The sequence below is a fragment of the Caloenas nicobarica genome, chromosome Z (assembly GCF_036013445.1).
Source record: "Caloenas nicobarica isolate bCalNic1 chromosome Z, bCalNic1.hap1, whole genome shotgun sequence".
NCBI lineage: Eukaryota > Metazoa > Chordata > Aves > Columbiformes > Columbidae > Caloenas > Caloenas nicobarica.
Genome location: NC_088284.1, coordinates 90,826,440 through 90,849,872, shown reverse-complemented (window position 1 = coordinate 90,849,872; position 23,433 = coordinate 90,826,440).

Here is a 23,433-nt window from a genome sequence, read left to right as displayed (position 1 = left end):
CAACTCCCAGCTGTCCATCTATGTGTGAGACCAGTACAAATGCCTATAGACATTTCAGTGACCGAACTCAGAAATGTGCTTGACACAGAGCTACCATATTAAAGGTGTTGAAGTACAGGTTGTATAAGCCTGAGGGGATGTACAGAATTAATGAAAAGAGTGCTGCATAGTCCAGGCTTTGTAGACCACAACATGAAATAATAACTGTATTTCTTCACACACATTCTTTTCACATCTACGAAAAACCTGACTCCATATATCCTAATAAATAACTAAGTAACAGCCCTCTGACCTTGGTGAGACAATTCCATATAGGAGTTTTTCTTTAAATTTGCAACTGTTGGCTATTAGAAATGGTTTGGGGATATCAGTTTTGAAAGAAGATATTTTTTCCTACATGCTGCTTCTACTGCCCTTCTTGAAAGATGCACTGTTTGATGTCGGTTTTTGGGGAAAAAAAAAAAAGAAAAAGAAAAATATTTGAGTTTCAGGCTATGAAAAAATGGCTTTTTATGAAGAGAATGTAATATGTACTGAAGTTCAGAGCCCACTGGGGTTGTATTAATTGATATCCAGAGATGAGCTAGTCTTCTACCTTAAACCAGTCCTCTTCCTGCAAGAAGCACGGAATAGTAAGAGGGGTTGTCAGCAAAGTCCCAGGTAAACGTTGCTGTGGGCCCAAGGGCTCTCCCTTTCCCTAGAGCTCTTTTTGGAAACACACGAGCGACTATCAGATGAAAATATATTTACTTGAGGCAAACAGCAGTGAAAAGACTGATGTTTGCAAATTCCTCGTTCTGTTTTCACACATAGTACAAACAACAAATTACTGCCTCTGATAGACTGGTTTCCATTAAATATATTTTAACTCTTTTTCACCGGTTAGCTTGGGGTGGGCAGGGGGAAGCCAATGCTTCAGAAGTTCTCCTCAGCCAGGAAAAGGTGAAGGACCGACATCATTTCAAGTACACACTCTGTAAACAGAACTCTGATAACAGTCGTTAATGACTCTTCTTGTTTCCATCTGTTGGTGGGACATGGCATTGGTTTTGTCTTTGCTTGGTTTGTTTGAACAGCATAGCAAACCTAGCTCAGACACTTGTGTTGGTCAAGTAGCACTTCAGAAAATTACCAATGCTGCCTTTGAAAGCCCTGCCTATTTTACAGAGGGGCGAAATACTTAAAACTCAATGATATGAAACTAACTAGATATATTTGAAATATTGATTACATATATCTTCTGAAATAGGGTAATGGGATATTCCTGGATGCTATATGCATGTTTATGTGTCTCTGAAATGTTTGATTAATGTGCACCTAATCTTTCTTTCTGCTAATATACCATCATATTTTTTACTAAGAAATGAATTATTTGACCACTGGTACAAGTGGCTGAGAGAAGACCATTTATAATGCCGCATCTTCAGCCAGTGTTTCTTCAGCAACTAATCCTTGACTTGGAAAGCTGTTTCACTGAAAATGATAATTTTGCCAATTTTATTTTTTGCTTTGAATATGCTTTTTCTGGTGGCAGTCTAATCTATCCTAAAATAATTATTTTATACTTTACAATGTTAGTAAAACATAAATAGAAAATAGACAAATAAAAACCTTCATGAAGCAATACTTAATTTCTATTTGTGAAGATGTTATCCCAGAACTTTGAATTTGGAAGTGCTAAATAATGTATTGGCAAGAAGGAAGAAAAAATAACAACAACGAAAATTTACTAACCCATGCTTTTGTTCATAAAATATATTGTCATTCTACACTGGTTTGATTATGCTTTCCATTTTTCTTTTAAGATTATCTCACTTTTTACTATTTTCATCATTTTCTATAACAGTTGTTTTGAGCAACACTACCATCTCTCTCAGAATTGCTTAGTTAAAAGATTCAACAAATCACAGGTAGTGATAACAACAGTTGCTCTCTGCCAGCCACATCTGTATCACCCCAAATCTTGCCATTTATAGGCTATAAGCAGCACATCTCCATGCAGCCATTTTCAAAATTACAGCACTAAACTTTGGGGAACAGGAATGTTCACCACCTTTGCACACTCAGTCACAAGCTCAGCTGAAAACACTGAGCATTATGTAGGCAAACAAACCATGACAACCCACAGATGTGGGACTGGATGAATTTTGAAGAAAAACTGCTGAGGGTTAGTTTGATCTTTGGCAACTTCTGTAAGAGAAATTGAGTATTTGCATATATATTTTCAAAAGCTCAGTAAAGTTCAATAGACAATGTAATCCTACATCACTGATGTAAATGTCCGAGCACTACGAGTTTGGGTCATGGCTGTGAAGATAAGACTTAGTGTGCAAAATCTCATTCCAAACAGCAACTAAAAAGTAGTAATTTAGAATTTCCATCTACCTTAATGAATTGCACAGATTTCAGCCTGCCCTGCATCTGACATTCAGAGCCCTTTACAGAGTATCCAGTTCTCACTCAAATGCAGGAGCATTTTAAAATGTAGAACTTTTTCTGAAAATAGAAAACAGCTACTGAATCCACCTATCAGTACAATCCAGCCTTGCATTTTGGCCTGACTTCAGCTTCGGTCTGAGGACACTTAAGCTTTTTCTGTTCTAGATTTTTCCAGGAATGGCATTCACAAGAAGCAGCAGTAGGTTATGTGGCATTTGCAGGCTTTAACATGGAGATTTTTTGGATCAGTTTTCTAGATTAAGGTTGTTCCTATTGTGTCAACACTGACTTTTGTAAAGCAGAGGAGGGGAACTTTAAATGAGGTTCTCCTCCTATCCCTGTCTCCAGCTCTCTCGAGACCTTAGACCTCCCACAGGCTTTCAGGAGAGGGAAGGGAAAGACAGTTGACAATGGCTTGAGAAGACAATGAGTATGATCGTTCTCTCAATAAGATACCTACTAGGAGCACTGTTAAAAGGAAAATGGTGTGTGGGGGAGAAAGTTTTCAGAAGCCAGCTGTGTAGGAAGAGCAAAGGATTATGCAGAGCTGGACCAGGTGAGCTAAGGAGCCTCTGCCCCGCCCCACCTCACCTTTTCTTTTTCTTCTTCCTCTCTCCCTCCTGCTATTATGTAGGGAGGTGGGAGGGCATCTCTGGTGGTGAAAAGATCAAGAAAATTATTTGGGTTACTTTTTTTGAAGATATGACTTTGTAAATCAACAAGCTCTTTCAGAGTTGAGAAATTCAGGAAGAAGCAGCTCTACATACCCACAGAGTAAGTACCTGCGTTAGGAGCTACTATTGACAATTTTGCTCTGCAAGTACTGTAGTTAGCTATGTGTGCTTATCAAATGAAAGGTGAACCAGTCTTCTAATTGGATAAAAAAATTATGGGTGTAGGTTTGTGGGAGGTTTTTTGTTTAGTTGTTTGTGTTTGTTTGTTTTGGTTGGTTGTTTTTTTGTTTGGTTTTTGTTGTTTGTTTCCTTGTTTTCTCCTCAAAAGCTTCTGTTGAAATAGAAAAATATCTTTTGGTAAGTGAGAAGTGTCCACTTTTTTCCCATTAAAAAACATTGCCATTTAAGCCTGTCTGGGAACCTGGGGTAAATCTCTGCTCTGTATTTTGAGCTATCTTGTTCATTCTTGGGAGGAATGTGTAAGGAGCTAGAGAAGGTTTGACTACTTCAAGTGTAGCTGATTCTGCATTGGTGAGCTATGGTCCTGCTGGTGTGTTTGCAAAGGAATGAGAGATAAGCTTTGCTTGTGGAGGATTATATAATAAATGGTTTCCAGAGATTTCTTGTGTTCTCTATTTTAAAAGAAGCCTATATGTTTTTACAAAGGAAAAAAAAAAGGCTTTTTAAAAATTATTATTTAAGAGAGACTTCATAGTGAGCATTTTTATCAAGCTACATACAAAAAGAAAGGGAAAAGAAGAATTGAGTGTAGCACATAAATAGCACAGGAAGCTTTGAAAAAAATGGCTGTTATAGGAAACATTATCATAAAGTACATCTTTCTTAAAAACAAAAACGAGCAAAAGTGATCTCTTATTTTATTTTGCTATGTTACTGCTGAGTTCTGGGGAGGCAACTTCTCCAGCACAGCTTCTGTGCTCTGAGGTGAGGTTAAAACTTGTTGGCTGTAGAGTGTGGGGCAGGTGCCTGCCGAGAACTTTTTGGCCTCAGCTGGGTACTTGGGTCCTGATGATCAAAGGGCATAAATGCCACCAAGCAGAAAGCCTTGTCCTGAAAGCCTTAGCTCCCCCAGGTTCATTAGATGTGCTCCTCTCCCCGCCTGGGCTGGTGCTCAACCCTGAGCGAGACCCTCCTGCTGCAGCAGTGACCACCCTCCTCTCTGGGGCACGAGGTGGGGTCAGCATGTGCTTCAGGACGACATGATGAGCTGATAATTAATGGGAGGTGAAGGGAGCCCCTGAAGAAGTGCCTGTTTAATCCATGTCAAAGCAAAAGAGGATGTATGAAGCCTCTGTAAATTGCACGCAACTTTAGGAAAGTGTGTCACTCTTCAGGCTTGCTTGTGAGACAGCAGCTCTTGATATCCAGCAAAGCTGAAGGAAAACCCCGAAAAACAATGCGAAGGTTTTGAGTGAAAACTTCAGATGCAAGAAGCAGAGGACCGTAAATGCTTTGTTTTCCTCCTTGCTCAATTGCTTGCAATTTTTCTTTTTCCAAGCTGTGATTCATATGTTCACACACTCTTCTCTCTCAAGAGAGGGAAAGAGCCCCGGTACCACAGCTGGGCCTTGGCTCTGGGCAGGAGCAAGTGCCGATGCAGCTGAGCTGTGCTTACAGACCCAAGGGCTGGGGGGGCAGTAGTCCCTGACCTGGGGAAACGTGATGGCATGAGAGCAGCAGGCAGATCTGCAAGATGGGGCACAACACCTGCCACCAGCGTGGGCTAATCGGCACACCCCTAGAGAGGCAAGTTTTATTTCCCTGGAAATAACAGATTGCTACGATTTTTCACTTCTATAGATTCTTTCTCTCTTGTGCCCATATTGATCTGTTCCACTCGGTCTGGTTTTGGAAATAACTTTTTTATGCATGCAGCTTATCACCCTCAGGTCCCTGCTTGTCACTCCTCAGCAGTCAAGGAAGGGCAGCCCAGGGCAGCGTCCCAGTGTGTGAGGTGGGCACCTGCCCTCCTGGCGGTTACACGGGCACATCTGGGACTGATGCTGTTGGAAATACTCCATGGAAAGCACACAGATAAAGCTTGTAAGGGGATGGTTATGCAGAGAATAATGAATATCCACTATTCCAGAGGGAAAACTTAACTGGATATTTAGGTGTCTGATAGTTAAAGAAAATTAAGATAATTTAACTTCTGATGCCTCTCCTTCCTCTGCAGTGTGCCTACTAGCAGAAAGCAGATGGGAGGCCCTGTAAGGTACCCTGCAGAAAGCTACCTGTAAGGCCTCCACATGTCAAAAATCAAGTTTTCTGTCCCCTCAGGTAGAAGCTGTTTCAAATGACAGCGAAACATTAGAAGTAGGGAAAGACAGGTTTTTTCCTTCCTTACTGGTTTCTGAAAAGTGTGGTTTATAAGCTGTCACTCACTTCCAATGATCTCAGTCCGGTGTTTATTCAAAAATCATGTTCGCTGTAGCTGGCAGTGTTGTTACTAACTGATGAGCAAGTCTGGATGCTGAGAAGGAGAAATGATTGACATTCTTTAAGGTAAAGATGGAGGCTCTTCATCCAGCAGAAGCTGCCACTGCAACAGATGCTGTTATAGCTTCTGACACTGATCATGATGAGTGGTGTGTAATGTCAGTAAAAGATGAGAGGCTACAACAACAAAGTGAAAAGGAAGCCTCTGAACACAAATCCCATGGCACTCTGGTAGCAGTTAATAGCCATGACTTTCCTGGCTAGAAATACAACTTAAAAAGGTCAGGCATGCATTGGTTAACTTGTCACCTATTCAGTAAGTAAGCGCAAGAGCTTGCTAATTAGGGATCTATTATTATTTGACTCTGGGTTATTTTATTTTTTCTTTTAATTTTTAGTTTCTTTTTCCCATGGCTTTTGGCAAATATGTTGCCTGGTTCCCTTTTTCCTTTCAGATTTTCCCTTTGCTTAAATATAATAGATATTTACAGAGAATAATTCATAGCAGGGCTACACATCGTCCTGAATACTGTGATGTACTCAGAGAATTACACTGCATTTTGGACATCTTGCTGGAAATATCAAAGACCAAGTTTACATATGCAGTTACAAACTTTCTCCCTAAGCAGGAGCAGTTCTAGGTTTAATACCTCCTTCCTCATTTTGCTCCAGAAAATTCTTTGCTGGGTGTACTGGAGTACATGAGTCTGGCACAAGTGTGCTCCCAGGGAGCAGTTTGGGAGCTGTGCAGAGCTGGACCATGACTCTCAGCCTCAAGGAAGTCTTCCTTGAACAAGGGGCCTTGAGCTACCGTGGACGAGTGTCATTTTGGGGAGCAGTGTTTCATTGAACACCAAAATTGTTCGTAAGAGTTCACTTAGCATGACAAAAGGGAAAAAAAAAAAAAAAAAGGTGCGTGGACTTATTTTTCTCTCTTTCTGGAAGGATGTTCAGCTTTAAGCTACGATCTAACTGTTGTCCTCTCATCTTTAGTCTTGCAAGTGGAATTAAAGTCTTTAAATTGTTCTGTAAGTTATATAAATATTTCCACTGCTGCAATGTATGAATCAGTCTCTTGTATATATTAGTAGTAATACTGGGTCTGGTTATATTCATGTACCCCCTTGATGTGCGCATGTGAGAAGAGTGAAGTGAGTGGAAATCCAGGGCTGAAAAGTGACACGCAACCTCTCATCAGCCTACAACACTGTGGCCGCATGCCTGTCCCAACATGGGGATGTGGTCCTGGCTCCTGTGACAAGGGATATGTTGCTCTGTTTGCTGCCTCTGGCGAGCCGGGATAACCGACCTGCCACCATTGTGGGTCTCACCAGTCACCAGCGGGAGGTGGGTTGCCCAGCCTACAAAGACCCATCCTGCCCACTTCACTAGGGCAGAGCCCAGTGCCTTTGCTGGGGCTTGACTGGTGGCCAAGCACCTGAGGTGCTACTCAGGAGCCAACTCCAGCACCTACCTCTGCTCCCAGTGGGGAGATGCCACGGGCAGGGGAGGGTCACCCCTGCTCCTGCCCTTCATTTCTCATCCTTCTCTTCATGTTAATTTGTGCTTCAAGTTCTTTAATTGCTGAACTTGGGCTGTGGGGTATCTATAATTCTATTTTGTTTAAATGCAAGAACTCTCCATGTTGTCCAGTTGGGGACAATGTGTGTGTTTGACAATGCAGTATTTCTTCATAAAAGTGCTTTCTCTCACATAGAGAATTTCATGTGTGTTTCTCTGAGAACCACAGCAAATCCAGCTTGAGGGTACATATGTTAATATGTTCAGAGTTTAAAAAGCCCACTATCTTTGTCTTTTTTATTCTCTTTCCTTGCTTGGCTTCCTTTGGGCCTCTGTGGGATATGTGTCTGTATCTGTCCACACACAGGGCGTGTTGGGGATCCAGATACATTGTGAAGGGCTGGATTACTGCTTCCCAACCTCTTCTTCCCCATGAAAATAGCTTTGGAGCTGGATGCTAAGATCTGGGTATGTTTTAAGTGTAACTTCTGTGTTAGTCATGCTTAATATTAGTAATTGACAACATAATTTTCTTCTTCCAATAATGTAGAGGGTTTGTTGCAGTGAGAATGTTTCTGAGAGGCTGTCTGTAGGCACAGACTCCTTGAGTGCCCATAAGTGAGCCAACCTAATTTATTTTCTCCGCCTTCTATTTTGGTGATTGGTTGTTTGGTTAGTTGTTTTTTACCTTTATGAAGTAGGTAAGCTTAGCATTCTGCACTCCAAGGACCATGCCATGATTTGTAAAGTATCTTCACTTGGATGGTAGGAATTGGTGCAAATAGACGCTCACAAAGTTTCCCATCTGCTAGTGGATGTGTTGACCAGCCTCGTGATTTGCGTGTTGAAAGCTGCCTGCTGCATAGAGCCTGGAGGCCCATAAATTGCAGATTCCTTCCAGCCTTCTGCACTGAGGCTGATATTGTACCTTTTCCTCTGCTGCAAGAGACAGGGGTAATAACTTTTTCTTATTTGTTTGTGAAGCACAGACAAATCGAACTCTTTGGCAGGCTTTTTGCAGAAGCCTGGTGAGGTATCATTGCACTCCTGCTAGAGGTGACCACCTCTAGGTGTGGTATCTTTCTGGAGGAGTTTCTGTTGCTTTCCATACACCAAATGAGGCTTCCCTTCATACTTCAGGCTTTCCTTTTTGAATTGTCCCTAGTTCAAAGATCCCTCTGTAGGACCATGGGCCTTCAAAGGAGACCCTTCATTTGTATGGCAGCTTTGATACAAATGAACCTTGGAGGTTTAACCGCTAGATAAAAGTAGAGTGCATTAACCCCCAAAATTGCTCTAATGAAGTCCGGGTGAAGTTGTGAAATCTGGGTCACAGCTAATGGACGAGCCATTAACACCTCTCAGCCATAACAGCACTTAAAAAATATCAAACAGAAAATGCATTTAGTGACTTTCAGGCGCAGAACTGGTCACGGTGTTTTGAGAGCAAGCAGTTGTGAAAATATTGCAATTTCACTGCCTCTGCCCCACTCTGCTTCCTGTCTTCCACATACTTATGTTTAAGGTCAACTCCACTCTGGAAGATTTTTGTCATCATGAAGCTGTCAGATGGCAGGTAACTTTTTTCGTTTAAGTACTTCACACTTCAGGAACTTGTGTTGACCCGGAAACTTTATTCCAAAACTCCAGCTCTGATCAGCAGTTCTATACTGGCAGGTATTTTTGCTTACGTGTTCACCGAATTTATATCAGAAAGGTTTGAGGTCCCGCTCCCTACCAGAAAGGACTTTCTACTGGATAAGGTAACTTTTTCCTTTGACACTTGGGGACTGGATTGTTTTCAGCAGTGGAGCCGATTTGCTGTGGGTGGATGGGCAGAGGGAGCTTGTCCCAGCAGAGAGTAAGATTTGTAGCTGTTCTGCTCTAAAATTTCTTGCTCTCTCTCAGTCCGCTTGTAGAGACACAGGAGCTTGTTTAAATAACTGTGGTGTTGTTGAATGATGAAGGATGTTTCTGAGGATACCAGGTTCTTACTGGCAGGGGTTTGCTGCCTTGGACTCGGATGCAAGCTCCAAACATGGTTTTCTGAAGGTAAAGACTTGAGGAGAGAGAGGAAAAAAAAGCTCTCCAAAATTTCTTGAGTTTGCTGCTTCTCACAGGAGCTTTTACAGAAGGCCTGGTCATGCTACACACCTTGTCCTGGGCCTTTGGCACTGACTGCAGCCCAGTTTATGTTCTCCACAAAACAAAGTTGTTGCATGCTTTTTTTTTTTTTTGCAGGTGGGAGGGAGGGTGGGCGGGGGGCTCTCCTGTGGGCTCCTGAGCACCTGCTGATGGGGTGCTGCTGAGCTGGTCCTCCCTGGGATCCTGTGCTTGGCCCTTATGATGGCCATTCTCCTGCTGGCCTCCACTGTGCTTTTCTACCAGGCACCCCAGAGAGACGTTTCTATTGGCAAAACTTCTAAGGCACGGCTGAGTGCATGTTTGCGACTATGGCCTCGTTGGTGCCCTTAGTTAATTGTACCAGCCTGGAAGAGGATGTGGTTCATCACAGAAAGCTGCGGGGGGCAGAAAGCTGGAATGGGAGAAGGTTGGGAAACTGCAAGCATCCGTGTATGTACATCAGCCCCTGCCCAAAGAGTGTGCACTCAGTTTGAATGATTGCATAAGGCTGTAAATGAGGAATTCTATTTAACTCTGTGCAATGATAAACTGTGTCACAGGTGTGTCTAAGCTTTCACCTGCATGCAAAGAACCTCCCTTCTCCAGCTGTGACCACCCTGTGACAAGTAGCCTGCTGCAAAGCCCCTGTGAAAGCTGGCTCTGCTGTGCTAGTGTCTCTTGGTGCCGCAGAAGGAAGAAATGTTTACACAAAACGTTCTCTGCCGCCCCCTTGGCATACTGGAGGGCACAGGTAGGATCAGAGTCATAAAGGAAAGACGTATATTTTAATTTCCTGGCAGCCATTTGTTAGTCTATAAAATTGAAACACAGAATTGTTATTTAAACCTTCTTTGTATCATCGGTTTTAAACTGAGCAAACACTGCATACTGAATTTACAAGGTGGGACAAGAACAGAGTCACTGGCACTCCTGTTAGAATCCTGCATGTGAGAAGGTGTATTTTGTGTCTGATTCTCCACTTGTGTGTCAAACTCGTACCACTGTCCGCATTCAGAAGGAACTGCCGCTGTAAAACTACAAAGCCTTCAGGCTTCCCAATGAATCCTTAGGGTATAATTTAAGGAAACAGGGTCATGTGTTGGACACTGTGTCTTGCACAATGGTGTCATTATCTCTTATGTATTAGCAGGCTACTAATGCTGACATCTAATTAGCACCAAGAAACTGATTAACTCTCAATAGGGTCAAGAGAAAGAAGAAAAATAGATCTCAGGCAAGCAATTAGGTCATTTGTTTAATAAATTAAAACACTTGTGATTATAAGCTCACTCTGGCAAAATTTTTTCTGCACTGCACAGGCAATGGCAGAAATAATTGTAAAATTCTGATAGTAAATGTAACACATGTTAATGGCAACATGATCAAAACAGAACACAAAAAACATACCTGAGCTTTCTCTAATGGGCAATTTATCATCCAAAACAGATGCATTTATTAAGGGAAAAGTTGCATTCAAATACCAGTAAAATAAATGGAGTCTGTTCAGTTTTCTTATTCTTGTGATTGGGTTGTTCCACATTATGGAAGCCAAGTACATAAAAGATGCTTTAATACACACTTGTTACATGACAGAAGTTAATGTCCACTGTGTACCTCTTGCAGCCTAATCTGGATGCTCAGAAATGGCAAGTCAGATAAATATCGAGCAGGCAGCAGTCACCATCTTTTTCTGTCACCCTTGCCAATTAGTTTATTTTTTTAATTGGGCAAAATTTGTTTTAGTTTTCTTTCTGTGACAATGAAATGTAAAATGCACCTAGCCATGCTACCAGGCGGTGCATTTGACCTGCAGAAACTGGTGTTTACTGCCCTCACTAGTTCTCCAGAAGGGTTTAGCTTTTCATGAAGAAGCACTCCAGAGCTTTCTAATAGACAGGTCGCCCATATTCCCTTCTTGCTTGCTCAGTTTAAAGCATTTCTTAATTGAGTTCATTTAAATGCTAATTTTATTGAATGCAGACTCCTCTTAATCACTGAGGTGAGTTCTTGCCAGGCTTCTTCAGTAATAATAATATTTCAAAAGGTTTGAAGTTCGGATTAGGTTTGGACAAGCACTGGAAGGTCCGTTTGCGTGTCCAGCATTGACTGCAAACCATGAGGCTTCTCACACCTTGCTTTCTTCTGGTTTTATGTGCAAGACCTCCTCTTCCCTGCTGCAGGTTCAGCTCGTTTGTTTACTACTTTGAAAGTCTCTTGCTGGCATTTAAAGGCCACCTTTCAGAAAAATTTATATATCTCCACCTGATGTATATATACTACAAGGAACAAACCCAATCCCTAATAACTATAGAGGTCTTCACGGCCACTTTTACAGTTCACAAACAAAATTTTTTGGCATGAGAACTGCATTTTAGTGCAGAGCTGATGGCACCGTGTAGTACTTACCCAGTGTATGCCACAAATGCTCCCTAGCAGGAGCAAGCAGCATTTGGCACTCTTGTCCAGATATCTGTGGAGGCTTTAGACTGTGCTGGAGACTTACAGAAGTGTGGCTTTCGGTTCAACCTCAAAGGTAAAGACTATGATGCTTGCAGTAAGAGGGTCTGCTGGAGGGAGCAGCTGAGGGCACACTTTCTCTTCTTGCTTTTCCTTAGTGAGCTCTAGCCATGTGAGATGAGGGTTCTGTTCTTGCTCAAAACACGAGAGCTCCTCCAGCTTTTTTCAAAGATACCTTTAGAAGGTGAAAAGGATAGTCAGAGCTTTTCCAAGGCTCAAGATTAGTTTGGAGCTGGCAGTGACAGGCTTGGAGGGAGCTTGTTGCTTCTTCCCAATTTGCTCCAGTTGCAGTGAGGACAGTGGCTGAGGAGGGACCTGGTGAGGTCCTGCTTGTGCCCCATGAGCAGCCTCCAGCAAATGCCCTCTTCCTGCTGCTGTCCAGTGGCACCACAGGCACGATGTTGGCAGTTGCTCAGAGGGTTGGGAAATGCCTGGGGCAGGTGAGATTTACTGCCGCACTCCCAGTGTGCTGGTCTTCCAAGAAATGGTCTGGTCGGTCCCTGGAAGCAGTAGTGCTCTCTGGCTGTCATCAGCAGGTCCGGAGTTAATTCAGGGCTAACATATCTCTCACTAAATGTAGCAACTGATGCGACAAAGGCTGTTTAAAAGAATAGGAAAACAACCTCTCAAAATGTTTTTCTTTTAACATTTTCTTCTTGTTACTAAAACAAATCTTTTGAGGATGAAGTAGAGTATGTAGCATCAAGCAGTAAAAAATTCATCATCGGTACCTAGTCTTAAACAGTTGATTCTTTTTCTTTTTTTTTTTTTTTTTTTGAGAGCATGTTGAAAAAGTTGTCATAAACACCAACAAATGCAAAGCAGCTTTCAAGATGACTTTTTGTTATAGGCATATTCCTGAACTATTCATCTGTGTTAAATGCATTTTGCCTTGAATCATATGTCATGTTGCCAGAAAAGAGTTGTTTCCATGCCAACTCATTTGCAACATGGGGGAAAAAAAAATCAAAGCTACTAACATCTGCAAGATGTCAGTACTGATATAAGCTGCTTGCAATGAAAAACACAGAACTGCAGGAGGGTTTGCCAAATAGGCACTATATATAGGGTAGAATGTCATAAACTAATCGCCGAACAGTGCAATTCCATTCCTTTTTTGGCTGTATTCTTGATCTAATCTCTTTGCCAGAAAAGGCTTGCAGCAAAAGGAGCATTAGTGTCTTCCACGTGCATTTCTCTTATAAAGCAGGAATTACTTGGATTTTTCTTTTTTTTTTTTTTTTTTTTTTCACTCAAGCCTCCCCAAAAGCCACTTAATTTAAAACACCTAAGAACTCATACAAGAAACTGCAGCTTCACTTTCCATACTATTTCTTTTCAATTCTCTCGGCTGCAGGGTCTCCTTCTATAAAGATCCTATTCATCAGTAAGATTAATGAGACCTGGTGTCTGAAACTCTGGATTCCATTTCACAGCTACTATTTCCTCCGCATTCTTCCCTCCCCACCCACCTTCTTTATTTTTTTGATAAAGAAGATTGTTCGTTTATTACCTAAGTATTATGAAATGCCAGAGGCTGAGGCACTGAAGCCTGAGCAGTTCAAATATCAAGGTATATTTAATTCTGAGATGATCCAGGCATTGCTGTATTGGAAGAGACATTGGAGGCAGCAGTACCCTTTTTTTGCTTGGAGGTATTAAAACAGTTCTAATTTTCAAAACTTGTATTTAATACAGTGATGCAAAGCCGTGGGTTTTTTACATCTGGAACGTGTAGCAGATGTTTAAGTTGCGTGTTGCATGTGTTACCATGCCCATTGTTGTCCTCCGTCTTGTAATACTGTGCCATGGCACTTGCTTGTCGCTTCACGCGTGGTTTGGTTTGCAGGGCTGTGTGTGTTGGGAGGGGACTCAATGCAGCCACACCAGCAGATGGACCTCCACAAACAAGTGCCTTGAGGAACACCTTGGGTTGAGGTGGCCCATATGTACCGGTGCTGGGTCCCTGTCCTTCCTGCTGGTCCTGAGTGCGAGCACACAAGAAGATGGTTTCCCCACTGGTTTCCTCTGTGTGTGGCCAGGGTGGCACGTCGCTTCCAAACAGTCATTTGCAAAGCTCATCCCAGTGGCACAGTGCTGGTGATCATGCGACGCAAGCCTTCCAGTTATGTGTAATTGCTAAATTTCACAAAGGAATATTCATGCTTTCTGAGTATTGCTTACCCCGTGAAAGCAATTACCAGAGTTGTCACAGCGGTGGTGAATGGAAAGGAGTTAATTTCATGGGAGTAGTCTTTGCATAAAAGAGATTTGAATTATCAAATTGAAACATTTATGGCAAAGCCTTTTGTAAAGGGAAGGTCCTGACTAGCTTTACTTACTGGTAAGGTAGAGAGAGATGGGGAATAACTGATCCACTCTATTTCAGATATTTTAATAAATTCACTTCTACTATTTTTAGAATAACCAAACTCTCATACCGATCATTTTTTATACTTCATAAAGACCTCAATCCAAACTCTTGTAACTTTGCTTTATTAAAATGCTACTGTTGAGGCTTTTTAATAGAAGGTTATCAAAGGCAAGCAGAATTGAGAGCAAATGAAGGAATCGATTCCTACAGCACATTATTTACTTCACTGAGTTTTGAAAGTTAAACCAGAAGTGAGACCACTTAAGGATACGAAAAATTACCCAGATCTCTCTTTGAATGAAATGAAATGCTATGAACTTTGCTGTTAACGAGCTGAAGTTCAGGTTATAGCACCAAGGCGCTATAGCACACACCTCCTAATGTTTTCTGTGCAACTTTAGTGTGTGTGCACTTATTTATATGTATATACATATCTTGTACATATACTAATATGCATATTAATATGCGTAATAGGTTGGGTAAACAATGGGAATTGGTTCTGTCTGAAATATACTGTAGTTAGATCTTGGAGACAACTGTAATGGGAAGAGATTAGAGGCTGTTTACTTCCTGCTTCTTAAAATGTATGTGCTTTGTATAGTGACAATAGCATCCTTACAATGAAACAGTTTCTTTTTTTTTTTTTTTTTTCCTTGTGTTTACTACCTCAACAGAGCAGGAAAACATCTTTAGAAGAGGAAAATATGACTGTAAAATGATTTTTAATGGTTCATTTGAAGTCAGTCAGGCACAACGCCTAGAAATGTTTTAAATTGGATTTTTTTTTTTTTTAATCAGATTTCAGGTTGACAGTGTCCTATACTGTTATGCTTAGAATTATAACCTGGAATTCTGTTGTATTTTGCCTATCATCACTCTCAAACAAGTGCTGCATCTCTTTCCCTTTCCACAAACATTAATGCAACAAGAGTAGCTCAGTGTGAATACCTGTGCCTTGAAGAAGATTGAGTATATTCTTAAACAGGGTTTCAACTTCAAGAAATTACATGATGAGATAATCTTTATGAAGAACGGCTGAGCACAGTGTGTCAGTTCGAAGGGAGGATTGGCTCTGAGTATGTCGGGGGGACCCCGTGAACCCCTGCCTTGCTTGTTATTCCCCAGGTCGGGGGAAACCAGCCCTTCATCTTCTCACCTTTCTGCCCCTGCTAAGGATGTCATGGGCAAGGCAAGGTTGTGGTGTGACAAGAGCAGTGCTGGCCTTTGCACAGTGGGGCTCAAAGTGCTGCTAGTGAGATAACTGATGCAGTTCTGTAATTACTGACACTTAGCGTGAGGCTGGACATGCTCTTGACCAAAGGGGTTGATCGTGCCATGCTGCTTACTCAAAATATTCAGTAGTGCTTAGCTATACTTCTGAGAGAAAATGGCCGGCTGTAGGAACCCAAAGACACAAGTTTCCAGATTAGTATCTTATCTGGGCACAAAATGTAGAAGCGTGTGCAGGAAAAGGCATATTGGTAAAAATGCATGGTCCTGAGACACCCCAGCCTGTGCTGTAGCCTATGACACTTGCTACCATTTCTGCAGCATCCTCTGTTCTCATTCTGGGTTTGCCTACAAATGAGGTTGACCTAAGATATAAGTTACAGCATTAGGGCTCAGTCATGCCGCAATAGACTATTCCAGTAACCAGGATTTTTTAAGGTGCAACTCTTTATTTTTGAGAGAGATTAATAATGGCAGATGAAGCAAATCTGCCATTTACTGTCTTTAGCCTTTTGCTTCATCTGAACTCCTGCAGCTTGGCCTCTCTGAATGTCAGGCAGTGCCATTGCTCAGGTCCTGCTTTGTCTCCATGTTGAGCCTTTAACTTCCATTTGATTCATCACAGAGATTTTTCATCTGAATTTGAGATGTGATCTGCTGGCTCTACTGCTGTGTCATGGCTGTTGCTAATTTGGTGTGATATGTGTTGTGGTAGGTTACTCAGTCTCTGTGTTTTCCTTTTAAGAGTTCTGAACTGACGTCTGTCTGCTAGGTAGGACATTGTCCTCACTTAACAGAAGCACTTTACTGATTTTTGCTCTGTGATAATCACAAGGTTAGTTTTAAAATAACATTTGTGTCTACTACCTGCATGTCCTAAGGCAGTAGTCACTTGATGAAATCGAGGATTGCTACTAGCCTCTCTTACTGGAAGTGCCTGCCTTGATCTTGGCTGTAGAAGAGAGAATCTAAATGGGTTGTCTTTTCTTTTTTTTTTTTTTTTTTTATAAAGATAGTTTTTGGTTTTGTGGTGTTTTTTTTAAATTAAGTACTATGTCTTGTTTCTATAAATAAGTTGCTAATATGAAGATCTTTGATCCATCAGGAAAAGATGTTATTGTGATTTTGCTGTTTCCCACGTGAGGAGAGCATGACAGTAAGGTCAGCAGGTGATGTATGTTGGTGCTCTGTCCCCTGCAGACTGTAGGCCTGTGATACCGCTTTTGTTTTCAGGAGAAGTCGAATACACAGCTATCCAATCCTTCTCTTTGCGTAGCCCTTAAGTATTTATTTTCTTAGCACATTGCCATAGTTGTATTATCGTTGGTTTTTGTGATCTTTTATGGCTTTTCTTTATAATAAGAAAGTTTCAATATGCTTTCACCTGATAATTTAATAATTTTGATCTAGTTTGGAAATCAGCTTTGAACTCGGAGCCTTCAAGTGTGTTTTTCTGACTTGGATGAGCTTTCAGATACAGACTTCAAGAAAATACTTGTTAGAGGTTTTCAAGCCAATCATTTGAATGAGATCTTTACAAAATTGCTAATTCATCACTTGTTTGAAAGTGGGGTGGTTTTTATGCCAGACCAACTATTTTGACATAACGAAGCCCAGGATGAGCATCTTGTAACCGTCATCTTTATTCTCCCATCTGACTGTACACTATAGTCTTTGTGAGCTCGTATTTCTATATGTCTTGTTGTCTATTGCTTTGAGTGAAGGAGTTGTTCCTTTTCATTTAGAGAAAACATGCGTGTTCCTCAAGTTTTCACGTTGTACTTTTTACTCTCTTTGCTAAATATACCAGCTACTACTACCAGTACTGAATCTGAGCTACTTTACTGTTTAAGGCCCCAGGATGTCAGGCATACTTGGCAGCATCAGGTTAACAGTTGGACTCAATGATCTTAAAGGTCTTTTCCAACTAAAATGATTCTTTGATTAGCCCAGGATGTTATTACCCCTACTGTCAGTATTTTTGGCTAGAATTCTTTCTCATTTTTTTTTTTAAAAGGCATTCCTGTCTCCAAAAATGGCATTCAAATCTTGGCCCTTGCTGCTTCATGCCCAGTAAATCCTGTTTCTTTAAGTCTTGATTCGATGCTGGTGAGCTTCAGTGGGAGAAGATTCCTGCTGTAGACTTCAGGGGGTTGCACAGGGCTCTTAGGAAGCTATTAAGACTTCTCTCATATTTTATGTTCTAGTATTGATGTTAATGTTTAAAAAAAAAAAAAAAGTAGTAAATCAGGTTGTCATTAGCAATACACTTTTTCAGGGTGACTTCAGTGGAATTTCTCTACCTGTGATTTTTCAATTGAACTTTATTTTAAAAATAAAACAATCAAGGAACATTTTTCTCTTGTGGCTCTTTCCCACTATCCTGATAGTTTTGAATGAGCTCACCTACCATTTTGTTCTGATTTGGTGGTGGTGTTTGTTTTGCTTTGGTGGTTTTGTGTGGTTTTTTGTTTTTATTTTTTTTATCATCTTGTGCTATGAAAGCCTTGCACCCATATTTTGGATAAGCTTTTTTAAAGTGCTCAGTCACACTTAAGCTAGATGAGGTTTGTGAGAAGGTATACTTATACAGTTTCAAAGAGAAAGTTTGAAGCATTTATTGTCTGAAGAAAGATTTAAATGCCTGATCTGCTTTTCTCTCTATATTCATATGTCTAGTGTAAGATATTACTTCAGCTTACAAAACTTATTTTGCTTGCATCTTTAGATCATTATAGTTATCATGATTCTCACTGCTGCAGATACATTTAGGCACTTGAGTTTTATTTCAGTTCTAGTAGTGCCTACAATGGGTGTTATGTCTTTCCAAACACTTAAATGCAGTCTCGAGTTGTTTATAATCATCTGTTCTCAGGAACTGGGATCTGATGCCTGCTTAAATATCTTACTGTCCACTGAAGGAAATATTTGTGGTGGAGAACCATGCATCTCTAAGGGTATCTGTGTTTCTTCCATCTCAAGTAGATAAGAAGTATCTCTTGCATGTCTGCTCAGACGGGTTTGCTTTGTAAGAAAAGATCATTTGATCAAACATAGTTTCTGGGTCATAGGTTCAGATACTACCTGGCTAAACAACGAAGAACAATACCTATAGTTCAAACCCTATTTTTGCTTGAATTCCCCCCCAGATGTTTCGGAGACACTAAGCCTCCAAATACTCTGAGCTGAGTGAGTATTTGCTTGTGCCTTGATGGAATCAGACTCTTGCTTCCTGATGGAACTCTTTGTCATGATGTAAACAGCATTGCTCTGCAGAGATGCTAAAATCTTTCCTTCCCTTGCATAAAACCAATGTTGTTCTACCAGGCTGTCTACTGTGTGTAAGAGAGCCCCTACATCAACAAGAAATGTTATGCCACTTTCTACTTGCAAATAGAAATGTATTTGCTTTGATTTCTCTGTGTAAATGCTTTGTTCTGTATGATTTCAGCACATTTCAACCTTCCTACTCTGTGTTAGCAGTTTAAGTTTTCGGATTGGAGCATAGGTATTACAGAGGAGGGCCAGAATTAATTCTGTGCTAAAAGAGCTGTTCTAAACAAAAATACTGCTGATGTACCTTCCCTTTTCACCTTACAGAGAGAGATAATGTATGCATCACCTTGGTTTTACTGTTGTCGGTGCAAATATCGCTCTTACAACAACTTGAGGCTTTGTATGCCATATTTTAGTACTACAAGTATGCAGTTGTTATGAGTATGCTTTGCTGATGTGAAATGCTTTGATCAAATGTGTGCTAGATATTGTGACTGAGCAGCACGACAACACACAAAACACTAGTTGATATCACTAGTGAAAGGCAAAACCAAACAAAGCCAATGTTATGTAGCACAGTCTACTCTGGAGATAGTATTCCTATTAAGAATGTGGCTATTAAGTTTTTAAAAAGACCAAATACAAATACTTCTTTTTAAAGCTTAATCTGGTCTTTGAGAACCTTATGTGAGGCCATTAACACTAAGAAGAAATCTGCTGTCAAAAAATTGCAGTAAGGGACTAAATTGAAAGCAGAATGGGAGAGTCTTATTGCTACACTGCACCAATTATATTGCCACTTTTGTTTCTTCACTGCAAGACTGATAGGGACCTACAAATGCTTAGATCCCAAGGGATTCGAGCATGCCTGGTGAAAATCGGAAATCAATAAGAGTCTATAATCTCAAGCAAACTGCATCATTTTCATTGGGGTGAATGATGGCAGCCATCCACAGAGATGCCATGGATGTGAGTCCATCAAGTATAATTGTTGGAACCTTCTGCTCAATGTGAGAAGTAGAAGGATCTGGTTTCTTGGCAAATTATGCATATTACTTGCCTCTTAATTAGCAAGGAAAGAGGAAAATATTCACTGACCTTTCCATTGAGATGAATATTTTGTAGCTTAAGAGGAAAGAGGAGGATTCATTTTCTGGATGTGGATTTTAAATGTATTGACAGCCCTGCTGAGGAGGCAAACGTTGTCTAGTTTCAAGTCCTGTCAGTAGACTGCGAATTCATCTCGGGTCTGACTTGAAGCAAGCTTCATCTCCAAAGCTGAGAGGTAATTTAGTTTCCAGGGTTATTCTGTCATGGTGTTTGCTTAAGCAAAGGCTACCAATTCAGTGTGACAATGAGAATTACTATCCACTAGGGGCCAAACTATGTCCACCAAATACTTGATTTCCTTTCTGAAGTATTTTTTCCTTTTTTTTTTTTTTTTTTTTTTTTAGGCCCACTACTTGATGCATTCAGCTCCAGACTGTCCTTGAGCTCTTCAAGTCTCAGGCTGAAGCCACAAGATACAGTTCACTTGTTCTAGAGAAATATGCAGCAATTATTAATACTAAGACTGTATTTGTCTATAGGGCAGTCAGGCAAGATATAAAAGTCGGTGTATTGATGATGAACATAAAAGAGATGTCAGTTTTCAGAGATGGGGGAAATTATGTTTATTGAAGGCTCAAAACCTATTTTTTTTCCATGTATGTAATAGCTGAAGTGATCCTGCTCACTGTGGTGAAGAAGGGGTTCTGAAAGGTCTTAAAAGGAGATGGCTCGGTAAATGTCTGATTCAAAGCTCTATGAAGTCAGTGGGCAGCCCTTCAAACTACATGTGCTCCTGGACCACGTGCCCTTTGTAAATCTCTCTGCTTCCTTTAGTGTCTGAGAAAGCTGATGAATGGAGAAAAGCACTCTGGAAACACACCAAAGCATACACTTGTGTAAATGCAGATTATTTTGTGGTCATTGGCAAACAAAATCCAATGCTGTAGGCTTTTAATGGGAAATTGGCATAATCAGCTTCCTATATCTCTCCACAGACTCTGAAAACAAGAATTCTGAGATTGTTCTTGAGCTTTTCTTTCCCCCACAAGGTACTAACAAATGAGCTATTGGAGTAGTTACAGCTTTCATTAAAATGTAATTAAAAGATGTCATACTTCTATAGTCGGACTCAGCTGTAGTGAAACATATGGGCATTGTAAAACATTTCACAGAGCTGAAAGATTTTGTGGTCCTGCTGAGAAAATGATAGCCTTACAGCTTCTCACTTAATTATTCTAAAATTAATAATTACAATTGTTCAAGTTTTCCTCATTCTAACAGAGTAGCTTTTAATATTCCTGGCTGAAATGCTCAGTGGTGAGGGTAGTTACTCTGCTGTGGATACTGAGAGACTTCAGAGCAGCTCAGGGTCCTCGCTCCTGCTCAGGATTTACAAAGAGATGCCTTGCTGCTCTAAGAACATGCATGAAACATGGCATGTATGCAGGGGAAGTGACCCAAACCTCTGACGCCTCCAGTCTGGGGAGGACATCCTGGCTCCTGGGTTTGTTGTGCTTTGCTGCATTCTCTGCTGTTGGAGGTGTGCTGCTGGCAAATTACTCCAGGGTGGGGACAGATGGAGATAACCGTGTCTTTTAGGTCACTTCCCTGGAATGGGGAAATAATGTCTGGGGCTTTATTCCACTAGTTTCAAGTTAGTTGTACAAAACCAAGTAGCTGCAATAGAAAGGAAATCCATGCCAGTATCCCAGTCCTCTGGCAGCCAAGACACAGGGTATTTGGTTCAAATAATTGCTTAAGAGCAGGGATCTGAACAGGAGCTCCCACATGCTACAGCAGTGACCGCGAGGCTGTAGGTTTACAAAATTTTCAGTGCTAGCTTTGAGATTGCTTTGTGCCTTGGCTGTTGATGTACAAATACCAGGGTGTGGATGGTGAGGAGGATGTTTCTGTGTTGATGAGCCTTGCTCTGGGCTGCCCGTTGGCCAAAGCCTGCCAGCAGACATGCAGGTACCCATTGAAGCAGGCACAGGCTTGGTAAATGTTCTGAGTATGTCAGCGTGCCCTGAAGAGGGGGGCACACACAGGTATAAAAAAAGTAGATAAGAACTGCTGCCCAACCAGCCTGCTCCTCTCCGCAGAGCTGGCATTAGGCATAAACAAATGGTGGGAAATTTCTTGGTGAGACCAAGTGTCTGTGAGACATGGGCCTCAGCGGTGAATGAGAAACTTGCTTCCCCCGACCTGTGCAGCCAGGGCTGGGGAGCCAGGGCTGGGGAGGGGGAGATGCCCGCAGCGGGGGGGTGCCACAGCTGCCCCCACCTTGGAGCGCAGGGGCACACCCAGTGTGCCCCCCTGCAGCACCCCTGCTCTGCCCTCTGCTCTGTACCACCCAAAATGCCAGCTGGGAGGGGGACACCTGGGAGGGGTGCTTTGGGGGTGCAGGCTTTGTTCCCTTCATTTTTCAGAAGACAATGTTTCAGTTCCTCTGAAGATCTTATCTGTATGCAGTGTCATCTGTACCCTGTCCTGGGATCCCAGCTAGGGCATTTTGAATTATAAATGTAGAGATAATTCATTCTCTGAAAGTAATCAGGGGGATGCTCGTTTATTCAAAAAGCTTCACAAATTTTAACATGTATCCAAAAATGTAATTTAAATATGCATTACTTATTGTTATTCACTTTTTCCACTTGCTTGTAAAACTTGTTCAGAAATGAGAAATCACCTCATGTACCCCTAGCAGGTGAAAAAAAATTTATATGTGTAACAACTTTACTGCAATCTATTTGCATAGATTACCTGTATGTTTATAAGTAACTAATCTGTTCAGAGGAACCAGAATCAGTCTGCATACATAAAAAATGCAGAAGTTGTAAAAGATAATTTGAGAAGAAATTAAGAACTCTCCAGTACCATCACACATTGCTAGTTCCAGGAAAAAAAAGACTTTGTCACTTTCTATATGACACTGGGATATTGAAAGCACTTGCTCAGTGTGGACACTGCAGCTGGTATACATGCAGCACAACAAGCCCTTCTCTTATTGTTGTTAAGATTAAATAATTGGTATTAATAGCTGAGTCACAAAGTAATGACGACAAGGTAGAGGGAGCTTCTTGGTGCCAGCAGCTCCAGCTCACCTGCTGGTACCCGCACTCCCAGCACCCTGCAGTGCTCACACCAGAGCCGGGGGCATCAGGTCCTCAGCTGGGACCGGAGAGAGCAGCCCCGCTCTCCTGCCCACACACACCTGGGCCATCCGACAGCAAGACTGTCACTGCTGGGGCCAAGAGAAAGGTGTTGGTGAGAGGGTAAGATCCGTAGCATTGGCAGGATTCAAAACGTTAGGAGAAAGAGGTACATTTCTGGGCTCTTGTGACTGGTACATGGAAAATGTTTCCACTTCGCAAGAGCTGCTTTCCTGAAGAAAGCTATCAAAGTATTACTTTAAACAAACTGTCTTATTCAAAGGACTGTACCAAACCTATTTTTTCATGAGTCTGTGGTTTCTGAAGGGCCTGACCATGAGCTGAAGCTCTCCAAATGCTGTGAATCGGGGGAGGCTAGAATGTAAAAATTGCTAAAATATGCAGAAGTTGGAAATGAAACCAGCTGTAGTAAAGTCAGTTTTACTTGGAGTATAAATTCCACATCACTGATACAGTGTGGGACTGACTGTTCAGATATTGTGGACATCTGTCTGGAGATTATTCCCTAACAAAAGAGTCTTAGAAATCATTCATATAGTTTGTATTCATGTCAGGTTTTGGTCACAGACAAATTCACACATTCAGCAATGTAGTT